An 18,546-nucleotide genomic window follows, 5' to 3' on the forward strand; every position below is an offset into this window, starting at 1 on the left:
GATAATTACATCCAAAGAGGATGGGGATGAGGGAAAAACAGAGGGAGGTTGAGAGTAATTAAATGAGAAACTCTGAGTGGAAACTAGGAAACTCTCCGTTGGGGTTGAGCTGCTTCCATAGGGTGGTATTTGTGTAACTGTGATAATTTATGCATTAATTTTTTCAGATTTAAAAAAATTATGCAGATGTTGTGAACTAAAGAAAAAAAAATGTCAGGTTGGTAAAATTAATAGATCTCATTGTGAATGGAGTTTCATTATAAATCATCTCATTGAAGGTAAAAATTTGTTTGAAAATTAAACTTGAAAAAGCAGGGTAAGTACAGGGCTCGTTGAAGTTGCCGAAATAAAATGAAATTAAATATGAGTCTCATAATTAAAAAATTAGTTTCTATTGTTTTCAATCAACATTGCTGCTCTTTTCTGTTCTATAACTATCCATCTATCCATACATTTATAATCGTACAAAAGACACCAATGTTTTTCCCACAGCTCGAGTCTCAAATAAGCATATTTTTAAAAATTACTACATCTATGTACCAATGAACTTTTTTCAATTATTTTATAAAATCAGTGAGATCTTCGCGTAGTCGTAAAAAAAAAGATATGCTCGGTATAAAAAATTAACAAGTTGTCCGTATGACTCCAAGCACGCTACAAGTATACAAAAAAATACACACAAAGATTTACAACGTGCACCCACACACGACTAATGCAACTTTCATCCGTACAGTATCCGTGAAAAAAGCCCTTATCTCATTAACGTCAATAACCGCGGTGATGATGCTGCATCGCTCTCTCGTCCCGCGAAACGAACATTTGTTGCACCAGATACATATATACATTAGCATCGAGTAATAAGTGAGCAAAAACAGTTCAAGCTTTCTGGCAAGTAAAAAAGAAAGAGAGAGAGATAAGAGCGACAACAAGGATTGATGTGATCCGGTGCTAGACTCATTTTCTCCTCTTACGTTACGTATCTCAATAAGCGCTTAAGTATGAGAGAGTATATATTATATACACGTATTGTCAAACAGAAGGCCGTGCTACATCCTTTTAATGTAACGCGCAGACTTCCTGCAAGATGTATGGTATACGGTATGTTATGCCCTCCTCGTCGTCCTCAATGGACGTGTCTACATTCCTGGGTGCGTGTACATCAAGCGTTGTATATGCTCATAGTTATAACGACGATGGTTAATGTCATTAAAGATACACCGGTCATTTTTTGTTCGACCAACGATTTCTCGGTTCGACGTAGTGTTTTCGAAATTCGCATCGTAAATTGCTATAAAATAGGTATTTGTTCATGCGCTTGACGATGCGAAATAATTGTTTTGCGAAATCACAGTTGTCGGTGTGTCTCTTTTGAAGGAGAATCATCGCTTGTGCAAATGTAAAAAAAAAAAAAAATAACTTAATTAATTCAAACTACGTAATGACAACGAGAGGATGACATTTACTTTCAGATCCGTTTGTCATCCGTTGGTATCATTGGTTCGTGTACATCAAATATATATTTTTTGTGTCGAATAGTTTCAGGATACTTCAATAAATTGATGTTCAAATAATTTTATTTTTATTGAAAAGTACGGAAAATCCATCATTGTCTAGTAATTTATTAGAAATAATTGTTTTCGTTTTGTTTTCCGTGTTTAGGCGTGGGCAGAAGAAGAACATCGTGAATCGTGACCGATAGGTTTGACAAATCTTGGTCATTAATTGATAGAAACTCGAAGACCATTTTTTTACGTACTATATCTATTTGCAATATGCAAGTAAGCAGAACGGGACGCGGAAAACATACAAGAGCTTTAATTTTTTCTTAATTAAATAAAAACTTTACAGTTGCAATTTATATACACGATTGCACCGGGCAGGGGAAATCTGGTCCGGATTTTTTATTCAAAAGGTGCCAATTCAGTCTCGTAGCCAGGAAAATGACTCCAACTCCGTTTTTTCTGTTTAATTTTATGGCAGCTCTGTAATTTTTGATGAAACCTCGTACTTGCTACTGAAAAGTTTGAAAAAAGTAAAACATCTCTAAATATGCATATTCTCGTCCACATACCAAACCTATGGCTCCTTCTCACTCGCAACCCTCGACCTGCCAAGCATACAATCATCGCAAAAGCCCACTCAACGAGCCACAATATGATGTGTATCGGAGCTCTCCCCACGTACTATTTCGAAACAACAGCATCTTTTACTTTTAGCACAACTAGGTATCTTCGCGTAAGAATCTCGCTCGTATCCCCCCCTTCCCTGCGTTTTTCAGCTTCACGCTCGTATCAACTTCGGTGCACCCCAGCTGCAAGGGAGAAAAAGGGAGACCTTATCTGTCGAAAAATATGTGCACGAAGCCTCCTGGCGGGGACACGAGAGGAGTTTAATGAAATGGCCCGATGCGGGGAACGTGACGTAGGAGGAAAAAAATAAAATTGCCCATAACACTTTGTTCGAAATACTGTGTATGTATATAAGGTGGCAATAAAAAGAGCACAGCGCTGCTTTAGCTCCGAGGAGCGTCGTGTGTAAGATGCACGAGTGAGATACATTCGTGACAAACGACTCAGGAAGTTCGTAAGCTGAGACCACGCGTGCAGGGACAGAGACTGGGAATAAGTTTGTGGGACGGTAGGAGGAGGAGAAAAATAACAATCGATAAACGCTGTATAGCACACCTTTTAAAAATGATGTGGTCTATCGTTTTCATTTCTAGATTGCGGTCTACCTCGTTTTTTTTTTCCCCCTATCATCTACTCTTTCGATCTCAAATATTCATTGATAAATTTCATCCTTACAGATCATTTGAATAGGTAGATTCTAGAAATTCCGTAAAATGATACTTCCTAAACACTCCAAGTATCATGTTTATATGGAATCATGAGAGCCACCAAGTCCCCAAAACTTGGAGTAGTTCTACTTCGTAGCTAAAGTCGATACGCCTACATATAACGCAACGAGAATGAGGGAGAAAATCAGGACACTTGATCACTACCAAGCTGTGCTTAAACTGCAGCCTTACGGGGCGTTATTTTCGTTCGTTAACGACGAGTATGTGCACTAAAATTCATGGTTTGACGAATTTTTCGTGTGCACAGGGGGCGGTGGTGATGATACATTGTTTTGTTTCACATTTATGAGTTTATGGCCTTTTTTGAGGAGATAGAGTAGGTTTTTGACACAGAGATGAGATAAGAGAATGTAGATTCTTTCAGCTCCGTCTCACCGAGTCTAAGACACTCGACAAAGAGTTGGGGTAAATTTTCCCCCTACAGTTAACTTTTCCTAACGAGTTCCACATGTACTGCACTATGAGTGCTACAGGACGATTCCATCGTAGTCGCTAACTATACGCCGGAAGAAAGTCCAGGTACACAGAGTCTTCCTTGACGACGTAGTTTCGTGTACTCGGCGTATTTAACTAATTTGCGAAAGGTCTGTATACGTATATATGTTGCACGAGAAGAGCACGCGGTGCCAAGTAAATTTTGGGGGAGGCTCCTTTTTTTCCCTCTCCTGTGCTCGCTAACTCGCTAAACGGGTGCTGTGAGCTGCTCGCTTTGGATCTAATCCAAGAGATGAAAATTATTGCTCGATGATACATGTGTTGGGCTCGCCAACTTTTCATTTTCATGTTCCGGTGATTCACAAATCAGGACGAGGGAAAAATTAAACACTGGAGTGCAGGAAAGCTTTGCAACGGACATACGTAAGTAGATGATAATTTTTTCATCTGCTCTTTATAAATAGTTTACTGATAAATCATTGCTATGCACTTCCAAAAAAAGCTCATTGTCGATATAAAAAAGAACAACAGATAGAAAAAAAATAAAATTATAGAAAAAAGCTCGAATGCTGGCCCCAACAAGAGATAGGGCACAATGCATTGGTAGCATCTAAAGTGTACAAGTTGATAGTAACTGTTTTAAGAATGCAAAGCGCGTTCGAGTGATGGATACTATGGCGTGGCAGTTCTTACTATGGCTTGAAACTATAACAATTGTAAACGAATGGGTTCCATGCTGACACAGATACGCGGGCGTGATTTCTTTTACGTGCGTCCACTCAAACGCCATCGGATACTTCTGCAGTAGTTAGAGAAGCAGTAAAAATAATTGAAAAGCTTGTCGTTGAAAATGTTCATAGATCTTAGTCATGTGGCCTTACGAGAGTCGATTCAATTAAAACGACGAAGAATGGCGACACGGCTTTGGGACGAATAACCCGCTCCCCTATTAAGTATAATTAAACGCCGAAAGAAGAAGTTGGTCGCCAAGAGTAGGAGGAGCAGCAGCGAGTAAGTTTTGAGTTGTTTATGAGCTGAGCCTACGTATACCCTACGCGAGATACCTAATTTGGGGATTAGATGGCTGAGTAATTTCCTTAAACGGAACTATACGTTTTCTCCTCCAAGTAATACCTATATTTCACGGAGGACTAGGGACGACAACGCAGATGTAGCTCCAGTCAATTTTACAGGCAAACATCATTCTTTCATTATTATTTTTAACGACAAAATACATTGCACAAGATACATGCCACCCCCCTCTAAATAGTCTCTGGTGCAGTGGAGTACTAAAACAGACCGGTAAATGAATAAAAGTACCCCCAAGGTGCGCGAACAAATTGAATTTACACCACCACAGTAGCAGGCAGCAGCGGCTTTGAAAAAACTAAATTAAGGAGGTAAAAAAAAGGTCCGAGGCTGCAGAGGAGCGAGAAAAATAATTTAGCTCCCGCGCGCGTAATAAGTTTCCACGGCGATAACGACGATGTGTATAACCTACGAGGCGACTCTCTCTCACTTAAGTGCTGCATGGCTGAAGTCATAATGTGCTCTTGTTGCTACAGCCACCGCGATAAAACTACACGCGAGTTTATGAGGGGCTGTGTTTTTCGATGAAACGGTCGTAATGGGGTACTACTACGCAAAATCGATCGAGGGTGCGTAGGTACATTACAACTTTCGGGTAAGTACCCATAGTCGTAACGCAAATGAAAACAATAAAAGCACAGCATCGAAGCAGAGCCTCTCATAGCTTGAAAATCCTCGCCAAGAACCTAAAATTCACTGTATAAGTACTACAAGAAAGTTCTTCCTCGCTGTGTACAAAAACAAGAACAAACGAGCAATACAAGGGGGAGGAAATGCTAATAATCGTCATGATTTCTCTGGGCACACCGCGAGGGTCCACCGTTCGCGACGACGTCTCTAATTGCGGGCAAAAGTCAAAGGACATCAGCGAGGACACGTTGTTGTTGCGAGTACCTTCATCGTTTTTCAACGGTGTCGAGCGCAACGCGACCCCTTCGCCCGTCCCTCTTTGTACAAAAGTCGTTTCGGGCACAATGCAGAGAATAGGTGTATAGTGTAATCATCAACAGCCGGAGTCACGGAGTTTTGTTTCAAAGTTCGTCTTTGCAGGCGAGTATATACAATCAACATCGGGGGCTGTGAGAGAGTGCTCGTGCACAGAGAGAACAAAACCTCGCGTTTAATGCCTCGACGAGCGTTAATCGCCGCGTCCCTGCGAGCGATGGACAAATGAACAAACGAAAGTAAATTTCGCGGATGATGATAATAATAATAATGGTGTGTGTGTGTGTGTATTATTTGTTCGGGTGTACAGCGAAGCGCGGAGTATCGATCGAAGAAATGAGGGAACGAGGAAGGAAGGAAGGAAGGGACGAAGCGTGGGGTGGCCGGGGTGTCTTCGTAGGCGCGTACACGCGCGCCTGCACAGTAACAGGATGAGTGCGCGAGGGAGAGAAACAGCGACACAAAGCCCCTACTGCTTCTCTGTACCAACTCCGCTCGGTCCATCCGTCCGTACGGTTTCGCTGTGCTGCGGGGGAGTCTGCACGTGTGTGTGGGTGTACATCTCTACTGAGGGTGGGAGGGGGCGTTTAGGGCCGCTCTGTGTCGGCAATCGATATCCCCGAGCACGAGAAACTTCTCTCTTTCCCGCTGCGCCAACGCGCTCTTCGCGTGGGCTCGAAACGGGGAGGCCCTTTTTGGCGATATCGTGTCCCTGTCTCTCTGTTTCGAGGGGATGGACCTTTTTTTCATCCTATTCGGTTTCTATAGCATTCGCAGGGGCTTTTGCGCGAAAAAGGGGACCAAGGGGGAGTCACCCTACCGTGCGCTTTTTGAGGGGAGCTTCGGCTTTCTCCGAGCACGAGGATGGGGATGACCAAGTTTTCTTTTTTTTTTTATCTATGCGATGACGCTTTTTCATTGACTTGGGCATCTTGGCGTGAGTGTGCTATACTTATTCTTGGCCATTCCGGAGATGAAATGGAGTTACGATGGAGAAAACACCTACGTGCTATGTATTCTAAAAAGAAGTTCAAGAATGCATTGTCGTGGTAAAAATTTTTTTGTCGGTGATTTAAAATTAAAAATTTTACACTGTAAAGCTCATTGAATGGGTAAAAAACTTTCTTTTTTTTTGTTGCCATTTTTAATCGAATGAAAGTCTGCTTTCAGTCACCGGTGGCATGAGGACGTCGACCGCGCATATCAATGTACGGCGGGGACAGCGATTGATTTCCCAATTGCGCGGCTGGGATACTTAATTAGATTTTATGCGTAAAAGGGGTGGTCGGACTCTGTTACGCATACAGCAACGCTCGAAATGATGGCTACGCTGATGGATTTAGCATCGGTCTCAATCAAAGCAAAAATGCTGCGCATGCACAGTAATTTTGTGCAACCGGGATTCTCTTTTTTTTTTATTTTCGAACGGGAAATTTTGAACCTTTTTTTCATACTGATGAAATATGTTGGGATGAGCTTTTATATTTGCAGTTTATTATTAGCTTACGAACATTTACTCTCAAGACCGAGTACAAACAATTGCTTCATTGCACTACTGAACTGGTCACGAAAAGTGGAGGCAATGGTAAGTTTTGCCTTGGTCAACTCCATTTATACACATCCGGTATCTTTGGAATGTCAATTTCAATTTCAACAAAATTAAAGCAATCACATAAAACGTTAATTTAATGGATTTGCATACATTAAAAAATTGGTTTATTGTGATACGATTCCGAATGATTGTTCGTACTTTTGAAGCTGGTCTGTGATGAAATCAGTTTATTGCATTCGCCTGATCCATTTAATTTATTTCTCAATTATATGTAGATTGTATATTTAATAAAAGATTACCAAAAAGAGTAAAACATTGTTTGGAAAAAGGGCATAGTTTTATCATTGTGGTTAAACTTTTTTGCTATTAACATTCTGACCGATAATATCCAATTTTTTTTTGTATAAGAAATAAAAATTAAAATTATTTCACAGAGTTTCTAATTTGTCTATAAAATTTAAAATATTTTTAAGTTTTTTAAAAAAGGTGTGTCTTACCAGTTTTTAAGAGACTTTTAATTCAGTATATACCACGGCATGAGTAGGTACTCACCTGAAACAAAAAAAAAAAAAAAATTTATTTTATCATTTACTCACATCATTGTGGGTATAAATATTCGTATTTTTAAGCCATTCGATTCATCAGTCAATAGCTGATCACGGTTTTAAGTAACGCAATCACATAATGCATACTTTTTCAACGAAGCAATTTTTACAAATCAGCTTAAAAAACTAGAAAGCACTGCAATGGAAAAAAAAATTGTATTTTAGTTATTAAAGGAACAAGATATGGCGCAGGGCCACCGATCTCTTCGGAGAAACGATTTCCCTTTGAGCACAAAGAGCCCATTACCGAGCATCTTTACGAGCGATCTCAATGCCGAACTTTGCCGCTTTGCCTCCACTGTCAGGCTTCTACACGTACAACTTGAACAGTGAATGGTGCCCCACCGATATATCTTGGATCATTAAAATTCACGAACTTGCCGAGAATTTAAGATTATCCAAGTGATCGAGAATCCACAAAGCCACCGAAAAGGGGACAATGATGAACAAAAAAAAGCATCTCCTTCCCTCAAAACTATACCTTATAAACACTGCCACCACGTGCAATGCAAACTATGGCTCGTGAATTTCCAAAAGAGATAGAGAGAAAGAGAGCGAGGAAAACAAAAAAAAGAGATCATAAATCCTAGCACCCCCTCGTAGCAAGCGCCCGCAGACCCGAGCGCAAGCATGAAGCGTCCACAGGGGGAGATTCTCTCTCATCTTCGGCAATAATGGAGGAAACTTCCCTCACGGGCGCAGCGTCCCGAAACTATTTATGCAAGCACGTAGATAACCACGCCAGCGTCACGGTATAGCTGCAACGCGACCAGAAAGGGAATATGTGCGACAGTAGTATTAGTCCCTTTCGAGCTAAGGCATAATCCGATGAGTCGACCTCCATCCCCCCCACCCCAAGTTTACGGGAACGCTGTGAGCTTTGGGGTGGAACGACGCGTGTGTAGACGGATGATGATGATGTGGTGTGGCCGTGGATGTACATACGCACGCAGCTAACTATAGCACACGTGCGGTCACGAGAGAAAAGGGAGATGCACGTGGCCCCCCTGTACACTCGTGGCTGTATATTACGTGTTCTACCCACTCACGAGCGAGTTCAGAGGGACACGAGTGCGAGCTTAAAGTTCTTCCTTGGATGGTGTCCGTGATCTGCTTTGAGGGCTCGAAGGGAAAAATGGCAGTAGGTATAGCATCAGCCTCGCCGTGGGGTATCTCTTTGGGTTTAAGAGTGCACTCTCCAAATAACATGAGTTTGATTCTGAAATTAGCGAATGATGCTCTTATCAATTATATTTTGGAGTAGATACTTTGGTATGTATTTTTTTTTTTTTTTTTTTTTTTTTTAATCGAAAAAATAAAAATGTCACGTTTATCTGTGTGAGACAATTTTTGAGCTAACCACCGTCAGCTTATCAGTTTTATGAGTCCAACGCTCATTTGAAGCAAGCCTGATTCATCGGATTATTTGCAAATAGAATTTTTTTTACAAATGACTCATCTGGAGGTGTACTGACACGTAATTTTCTACCCAACGACCTCCATTTCGATCTGAAGCCCGCAGACAGTCAATCACGCTCATTTATGTAAAAACACCTGTGTCAATCGTACAGTATACGATGACAAATTACACCGATGACGTGAGAAATCGCTCGTAAATTACCATTTGAATAAAAAAAAGCTTGACTCTCGGCATGGCTCTCGCTCAATGCTTTGATAAAAAAAAGTTCCACCTTTTCATCTCTAAAAAAAAGACCTCTTTACCATCATTATTATACAACACGACGCTCGAGCCTGAACAATGATGCCATCGATGCGAAAGCGTCGATCCGGCACGTGAAAAGAGTACACACATCCACGCGCTACGTACAATACATATACGACATGTATGATACATGTTTGTATTGCCCAGTCAGTTCAGTCGTCGTTGTAACTCTCGACTCTCGTTATCATATAAATGCGTACGTGTGGCGCATTACTGCTGTACCACACTCGTCTATGTATCAAATATTCCGGGATTCTTCTCCCTCTCTCTTGCCCCAATTTTTTCCTCATCATTCGTACAGATGCGAGGCACTGAATTGTACGCTAACGCTGGTGCGTGTGTTTTGTACGTACGCAAGTATGGATGACGTTGTCGAGGGTTTTTATTCATAAATGTACAATTTTAATAGCCCATATACATACCGTATAACGAACGACGGTACATTTGAATGAATTTTTCTTTTTTTTTTTTAGTTTATTTTTTCACGTTTAAATAAACAATAATAAGCCAGCTTATGATTTTTACTTTTTTTTTCCAGCAGCAGTAACAGCCGAGGCTGCAGACAACACCGTAGTCCTCATAAGTGGGCCACAATGCCTGTGTCATCTCGACACGTGTGACATTACAGCAAACTCTCATCAACACGTGTAACGTGGCTTGTTCAAATGCTTAGGTCAATTTAGAATGGACCAGCATTTCTTTACCACCACCATCGCGTGTCACTACCCTTTGCCATTGCATTTTATCGCTGTGAGCTTCATATGGTGCGTTCCTCATTTTCCCTATATTGTAATGGAATTTGATTTTGATTTTGAGCATTAAGAGCATTAAGAGTTTTTTTTTCATAACCAAGTGATCAAAGTGCCATTAAAATATGTGTCTTTAACAACGAAAAGTGCAAATAAGAGCAGGTGTGTCATGAAACAATATTAATACAGCAGTGCGGTAAAGTTAAACCTTATTTCGTCAGTCCACACACAATACCTTCAACAATGTTGATTATACCTTTGACACTCGCCGTCATCTCGTACTGTCACTTCCAGTCTGAAACGTCAAAAAACTAATTTCTCGTATTCTCAGGTAATAAGTAAAACTTACATTTTACAAATTAACTATCATCCTGCAACGTCGTTCAGCATCGCTTAAGCGTAGACCCACTTACGTTGGTGCTGTACAACGACGCAGCAACTGTCGATACACGTCCAAGGTACCTTTTATAGTACTCCCACGCAACCGAACCGTACAAATCATCGAGTACACACGTGCGCAACGTGCACCGTCAATTTGCAACGCGCTCCCCTTCTCCGATACGAATTCCCGCGCACAACCTTCCGGCCCGGAATGACAGTCGTCGTCTTGCTGCGGTCCGTGTGGTCAGCACCCCGTACGGGCATTCATTTATTCTGCCCCCGTCATACATATACATATGCACGCTTATGGACAGGCGTCGAGGGGCAACTGTACATGGTTGGCTTGGCGTCGTCGCTTCACTATACTGAAAAGTGCGTACAGAGAGAGAGTTACCTATACATGTATACAAGCTGTGGGCAAATTGGACGCCGCTCCCCCGCTCTGCCACTGCATTATTAATTGTTGCGCGTGTCCATTTGGCGGTGGGACGAATTAGCGAGCCTATTGAGAAATTTTGATCAAAGCCGGCGCGTTTTGCATGCCTCCTCCTCGATTGGATATTATTTTCGCGTGCGCCGCATTAGCTTGGAAGCTTTTGTCTGGGCTTTGTGTTTCGATCGATTTGCGCGTGCAAGTTGGACGCAAAGGGAGAATTTCAGCTTGACGAAGTTTTTGCTTTCGAACCGAGAGGGGAGAGTTTATTGGGGAATCTCGGGGATGCGCTCTGTGGCGCGTTGGAATTTTTGGGTACGGAATCATGAGAGGACGAAAGGAAAAAAAAAATACAACGAAGGGCGAGCTGTGCCATTTTAAATATAAAACAATAACATAAATATACATCATTCGCTGGTGAAACGAGCGACATGAGTTCTACAATATCGTTCATTTTATTTGTTCCCCGGGTGTGCAAGACATGCGACTGATACTTTGTTCAGTTGGTTAAGCATGAGTCGAGGTATGAGTCGCGTGATTTAGATTTTGGGATACGAATTGCAACAGAAATCGGCAACTGTACACTACCTATAAGCAAAGAGGGCAAAAAGACGGTACGTAAAATAAATTTTGTAAAAAGTGGATCAAAATATTTATTCTACTGGACGTAACAAAAGATAAAACTAGAAAACAATTGCAGAGCAGATATAGTTTATCAAACAATAGACGACGTGCACTGAAAAAACTAGAGCAACGTGCGAATCGCATGGACTCTTGATCATAATAATATCAAAAAGTCAACTCTCTCTCTCTCTCTCTCTCTCTCTTGTTTCGTGGAAATCGAGCTTGCGCGCGTACAATCGGTGAAAGTAATACCCACACAGATGCTGCACCTTCTGACTCGATTTTTTTTTTATTTCACCAAAAATTTGAAAGAGCATTACAGTAATGACAGATCTCATAGTACTTTTTTGACAACTTCAGAGCTCTAAATCGGTAATTTGCAACTAAATTTGGCTACAATATAATCACCTAGTCGATAATTTGTAAATTTAGAAGGTTTTGGTATGGTAACATTTATAAGAATAAAACATGATTAATTACGATTAATTACATTGCGTGCACTTTTTTCGAAGTCAAAAACAACATATATATACATATTTGCATGCATACACAGTCGTATGAGTTGAAATATTAATGCAAAATATTTCAATATAATGAAAGAAGATTGTAGACATAAATGGTTCCACTTGAATGAAAAAATAAGACGAAAAATGAGTTTGAATGTACAAAGTGAAAAAAACCATGTAGCTAATTTTTTGGAGGAACATTTTTTAATGTAGCTAAAAAAATCAAGTTACTCATGAAATAATAGTATTACGATAATCTTTATTAATTATTCAAGATGCACAATAGAAACGTATGGATACAAGATATGCAATTATAAAAATTAGTTTGAAAATTTTTTAAGAATTAAGCTCCGTTTGACATGATTAAAAAAGATTCATCGATGACTCGACTTCAACAAAATACTGTTAATGAATTACAAGATATCGATCATCTTTATTGGCATTTCTGGCAGTCGTAGCATAATATTCATCCGCACCCTGCCATTCTAGGCAATGGTCGTCGGCCCATGCCCATCCATTTCGTATTTTCAAATCCGTTTCATGCAACTAAAAAGACAGTCGTCGAATAAATTAAAAAATAAATCAGTGCATCGTATAAAGTACTACGGTTCAATTCTGTATGATTAAAAAATAAATAAATAAATAAAAATACAGTCTAGTCTTGGATTGTATAACAAGCAAAACTAAAATACGTTTGAGTGATTTGAGCACAAAAAGTAAACGATTGCACTCACATCAAAGTCACCACCTTCGGGTGTGAGATGCTTTTGGACTTCCTCCTGAAGAGCTGCTTCGTTATCGACTCCTATGCAAAAGCGCGAAGGGTGCCATAGCAGCTCCTTATCCTGCGACACGGCTAGTGCGAAGCACAAGAACAACAGACCGAGTACAAACAATTGCTTCATTGCACTACTGAACTGGTCACGAAAAGTGGAGGCAATGATAAGTTTTGCCTCGGTCGACTCCATTTATACACATTCGGTATCTTTGGAATGACAATTTCAATTTCAACAAAATTAAAGCAATCACATAAAACGTTAATTTAATGGATTTGCATACATTAAAAAATTGGTTTATTGTGATACGATTCCGAATGATTGTTCGTACTTTTGAAGCTGGTCTGTGATGAAATCAGTTTATTGCATTCGCCTGATCCATTTAATTTTTTTCTGAATTATATGTAGATTGTATATTTAATAAAAGATTACCTAAAATAGTAAAACATTGTTTGGAAAAAGGGCATAGTTTTATTATTGTGGTTACATTCTTAGCAATGATATCGAATTTTTCTTGGGTAAGCAATAAAAGTTGAAAGTAATTCACAGAGTTTCCAATTTGTCTTCAAAATGTAAAATGTTTAAAAATAACTAATGAATTGGAAAGTAACAAAAATATGATAAAACATACGCTTTTATGCGTTAAATAAAAAAATGAAAATTTTTTTGTGTGTTATACGTGGGTTGATAATTTGAATGATGGAGCAATCAAATATTAAACTGTTTAGTAATCTGATTACTGTTGAATAACTGTTTGATAATCCCCACTTTCATTAATATGAAAAATTCTCTTGTACTTTTGAGTTTATCAAACAGTAGAAGTCATTAATTTCAATTATATCATTTTGATAGAGAGAAAACGTAACCTGTCACAAAAAACTTTTCACCACAGCATGTTTATGATCTTAGCCATACATGAAAACGATTAATACTGTTTACGCGCTAACATATTCAAATTACAAAATTGATCAAGCTTATCGACGAATGTCGATCAGGGCGGGGGAAGAGAAGTAAGAACACTAGCGCGAAGTTTCGACGAGTTTGCCGAACACAGCTTTAAATTTACACACATGTGTATATTACGAATTTCACGTAAATTTTCCGATGTATACTCACAAAGTTGAATGAATTTTTGTGTCAAGTAATGTTGGTCGTGGAAAGCTCTTTGGGTGTAGCACAAATAATTAGTGATAAGCTTCCCCAACGAAGTTGTTAATGCGACCTAGCCTGTGTAGCCTTCTGTTTGCTTTTCTATTTAATCCAGCTCCAGTTAACTTGTACGACCTCTAGGAGAACGAGGTGGAAAAAAAGGAGAACTATATACACAGATAAGTTATAAATGAATATTCATCGAGACTCTGCAACTCAAAAAGGACCGAAAATACGAAATCAATCGATTTTCGTATAGAAATGTATAATGAGCTCGTACAAAGTTGGTCGTGAATTTTTGTACCCTTCTCTGTACTGTTAAGATTCGAAACTTCTGCGTATGACTACCCAATGATTATTTTAAGTTTCTTCGCAACTAAGATCGAACTTTCATACAAATATGCATTAAGCTGAAACTTTGCATCTGCACGCGTAATACTTAATATTGTTTTAAAAACTCGTACAAACAAAATCTAACATTGTATGCACACACGATCGTAAGTTTATCGCTATCACCAATAATACAAAAAAAAAAAAAAAAAAAATAACACAAAACAGAGCCAAAAGATCTGAAGTAAGAGATCGGTGCAGCTCGATGAAAACTAAAGCACAAGATTTACTCATCTTCGGGCGAACGAGGTGGGCGTGGCCGGCGATTTATTGTCTCGATGCCCCAGCGGGATGTACGAGGCACCTGTATACACACAGAAGAAAATGACCATGACATGTAAATTAGTGCATGGAGGTCAAGGAACTCCCGCGCGCGCGTTGCGTGTTGGACAGAGTCCGAGGAGTGCCCGGCTTTTCCTCCATATACGAGGCAGAAAAGTTGAGCTGATGCCGAGGTATAGGGAAAGTTGGAGAGCAATCGTTTCCCTGAGCTATGATGAATTAGTTGTTGGAAAACTGCAAAAAACCAAGTTGAAAGTCCAATACTTTGGACTTTGTTTTGCCGGCAGGGAAAAGAGAAAGGAATTTAACTCGTTTGCTTCTGCTTTTCCCTAAGCGAGTGTACGAGCGAGTGAAAACTTACCTCTTGGATAACTCTCCTCGTGTCGAACAAACCCCCTTGGCTTACTCGAGGATGAATTTTTTTACACGATTGGATTCATGGAGAAACGACTATTGTTCGGTTACGATTCGACAGACGCGTAGTTTTTAAAGCTAATCTTCTCTCTTGCCGTCGAGTAATTTTTACGAACGATCGACGCACTGTTTGTTAAATTTTGATGAATAATTTTTTGCTTGTTTTTTTATAATGAAAAAAGGAGCAACGAAATCATAGAGAAGAGAGCAGAAAGAAAACGTATTTTTTCTCATCTTTATCAACACACGTAGGTATCTTTTACACGTCGCCTGTGTTTTCTTGTTCGCTCGATGTCAAAAGAAGAAAATAGCAAAAAAAATCTTGCAGACCGTGAGTGAAAAGGCAGCTCAGCAATTTAGCGTCACTTGATCGTCCAAATAACTACCACATATACACGCATGTGTATAATCAACGAGTCATCTATTCGGTCTAAATATAGCCAATACTGTAGCCTTGACAAAATAAAAACAGCTCGTATCTTTCGTAGGCACACGGGTGTACATGTGTGAGTATGAGATTCGTGATGATCAAGCGTACTTTTATGCGCTTATGGTAGACTTGGCGCTGACGATAATGAGAGGCTATAGTTGGAGGGTGTATTTCAGTGAGGGCTCTCGATTCGATGACACACCGTCGTGGACGTCGTCTACGCTACGGCGACTTTTTTTACCTCTCAACCTTTTTAAGGAGAGAAACGGTACTGGTGGGGTTCATAATTTTTTTTTTCATTCGTACAAGTACAATAAATATGCTGCCATATACGTATGAGCATTTTAATACGTAAGGATAGCGTAGTGAATCAACCGAGATAATGTTAATTCTCGACTACTTCAATCCCAGTTATCAATTTAAAATAAGAGTAAACATAGAAGAACTTTAATGTATCGTATGATTAAAAAAAAAGATAGCACACGCAAACAAGCCTTTTCAATAGACTATACTTTCAAGTACTCGTCCTTATCAGCTGATAAAAAAAAAACTTTTTTCTGAAGTAAATCTAGATTAGACCGCTTTGACACATGTCTTGTGTGCACTCCGCACTGATTTTAATTCAATTTCGTGTTTTTCCTTTTTATTTCCAACGAGAGTCAGACGTCTGCTGATGGTGTAAGACTTGATTGAAGCTGTGTGTGACATCAAAGGAATTATGTTTATATACATAAGTATAGTTTTACGAAACGAAAGAGAATTTACACTGGAGAAAAAAGGAATGGGTCGAAAAAAAAAAAAATAGCTTTGATGCCAACAAAGGTTGCAATTACAATGTCGGTAATTTTTTAATCATTGAAAAATTATTTTGGCTTTCACGAAAAAAAAAAAAGTTAAAGCACCTTAAAAACCCACAAATAAAATGGTGAATGAAAAAAATTTTACTCGTCAAATCCCTTGGCTCATCGTATGTTACGGTACAGTAAATTACAAGAATAATCCACACTTTATGCTGCAATAAGCCTGACAGCTTCTCCATGTAGTTATGACTTAATTCACACCTAAAAACACACGAGTCCCTACCTTCCACTTTTCACAATTCAAGCACACTCTCTCGCGCCGTGGCAAAATAAATCCCAGCTCGTACAATACACGTGCACGCACGACCGTATGAATAATTTCTAATTGCACCCCCCGTACCTTATTTCACTCGGCAATAATGTAATAACCGGCAATTAAAAATCCCTCTCTTCCCATGGACTCTGAGCACTGAAAAAAAAAAAAAAACAACGACAACATTCCAGCGTGATATACAGGGGGAAAAAAAGTCTTCGATCACAGGGCGATATAACACATATACTTCCTTGGGAAACTAAGCGCGTCTTCGCCCGACAGTAGTGCGTACGGAGATAACGGACGGACGGGGTTAACCGTATAACAGCAGCTGGCCCCGCGACATTGTCGTCCCCGCACTTTACACGCGCTCACATACACGAAAGACACACGCCTGATGCATAAATGTACGTGCATCGCACCGGAATCGCCTTCGTCTCGGGGAATACAGTATAGATGTAGTTAGATTCATACACACATACAACTGTATCCTCGCTTGCGAACTTCAATACGACTTTCCGTGCATATAACACTGTTGTGCGAGTGAGTTGTTATTTTTTGGCTTACGGTTCACAGTTAGAGCCACGCTGACTCCACTTGGGAGAGATATATTGAACAATAGCTGTGTACTTGTGATTTAGAATTTGATACACCGGAGTATCATTCAGATGTACAAATGCATTCAAAGGATAAGCACATCCTCTGGGAGTTTACGATAAAACTAATTGAACTGTTGATGCACTAGATAATCCAGAGAGAATTCGTGAGAATAACGTCAACGCAAATATACTAGGCACGGTCATTAAGAGATACATTTTTTTTTATCTGCAAACATACGTTTAAGTTAACAAGGATGACAATTCCAAGCTGTCGCAACAAAATTATCAAATATGTATTATGCTCTAGCAGAAAAAAAAGGCTTACAGAATTCAGGGTATTGAAAGTTACTTGTTGTGTTTTTGTTGAAATTTTTATCTTTTTTGTTATTTAACTGGTCACAGTTACATCTTTTCCAAAAACTATGGCATTGTTTCATAGCTGTTTATGTAAATTAATAAAAAAACATTAACTTGATCATCTGCATTAAACAATGCAATGATATATCCGAGCCGTTAGTATATTTTGATGTGTCAATAAATGCAAACGAGTATACCTACACACGTGACAGATCAATAGCAGTGAGGGAAATTTCGCACCGCAAACTTTTGTTCCTTTAATCCCAACGCCGGAGATCTCGTTTTTCCATCTCTTCCCTTTCCTCGTTGCGATTGCTAATTTCTCAAGAGAGGAAAAGAACAAACAGTGGGGAGTCGAGCGGAGTTGAGCGAGGGGCTGAATATCTTTTCGAGAAGGTATACGAAGGGAACGCACAGCTGGGCGGGAAAAAAGAAGCTGATTGAGGAACTTTGCTTATCGATCGGTGAAATCGAAATTTTTGCAATTAATCGCAGATCGTTCGATGGATATGGCAAGAAAAGTCCTTGTCTGGCATTACGTGGGGTAAGTATGCTTGGGGTATCTTTTCGAGATCAGATACAACGAATCGATACGTGAAATTCCAATCCCTCGCACTCTTCATTCCTATAAAGCACAAAATACTTGCACATAATTTGAAAAAAAAAAAAAAATAGCAGTGCACGTGAAATAAATAAAATTTACGATGGCCCAGTGAAAAAAAAGAAAAAAAAGAAAGAAACACTTTGATGTATAAATCAAGAAAATTTTCCTAGCGCAAGAGCTCACAGAGTCAGAAATCATGAGAGCAGCTCTCGAGTGCGGACGGAGAAATAAAATACAAGGAGGCCATTTCGGAGAAGATGAAGCAAAAGAGTGTAAGACAGCCGAGTAAGTTACGATCGGTATGTTTTACTTTCAGCGTTGCAAGAGAACCTGAGCAGGTACATACATATAGGTACACAGTTTGCACAGCCATCCACGTCAGCGAGACGATGTCTGCGGGTCAATGCGAAATACGGCCTGTCGATACTTCAGCCCGCTATATATATATATTTTCTTAACTACGTTCGGAGTCACATTTTTTCAAGGCAAAACTCCGTTGAATTAATTTTTAAGAATGGCATAACAATGAAGTG

The sequence above is a fragment of the Copidosoma floridanum genome, unplaced genomic scaffold (genome assembly GCF_036245765.1).
Source record: "Copidosoma floridanum isolate Cflo_tuat_1 unplaced genomic scaffold, Cflo_Japanese_pri ptg000001l, whole genome shotgun sequence".
Lineage (NCBI taxonomy): Eukaryota > Metazoa > Arthropoda > Insecta > Hymenoptera > Encyrtidae > Copidosoma > Copidosoma floridanum.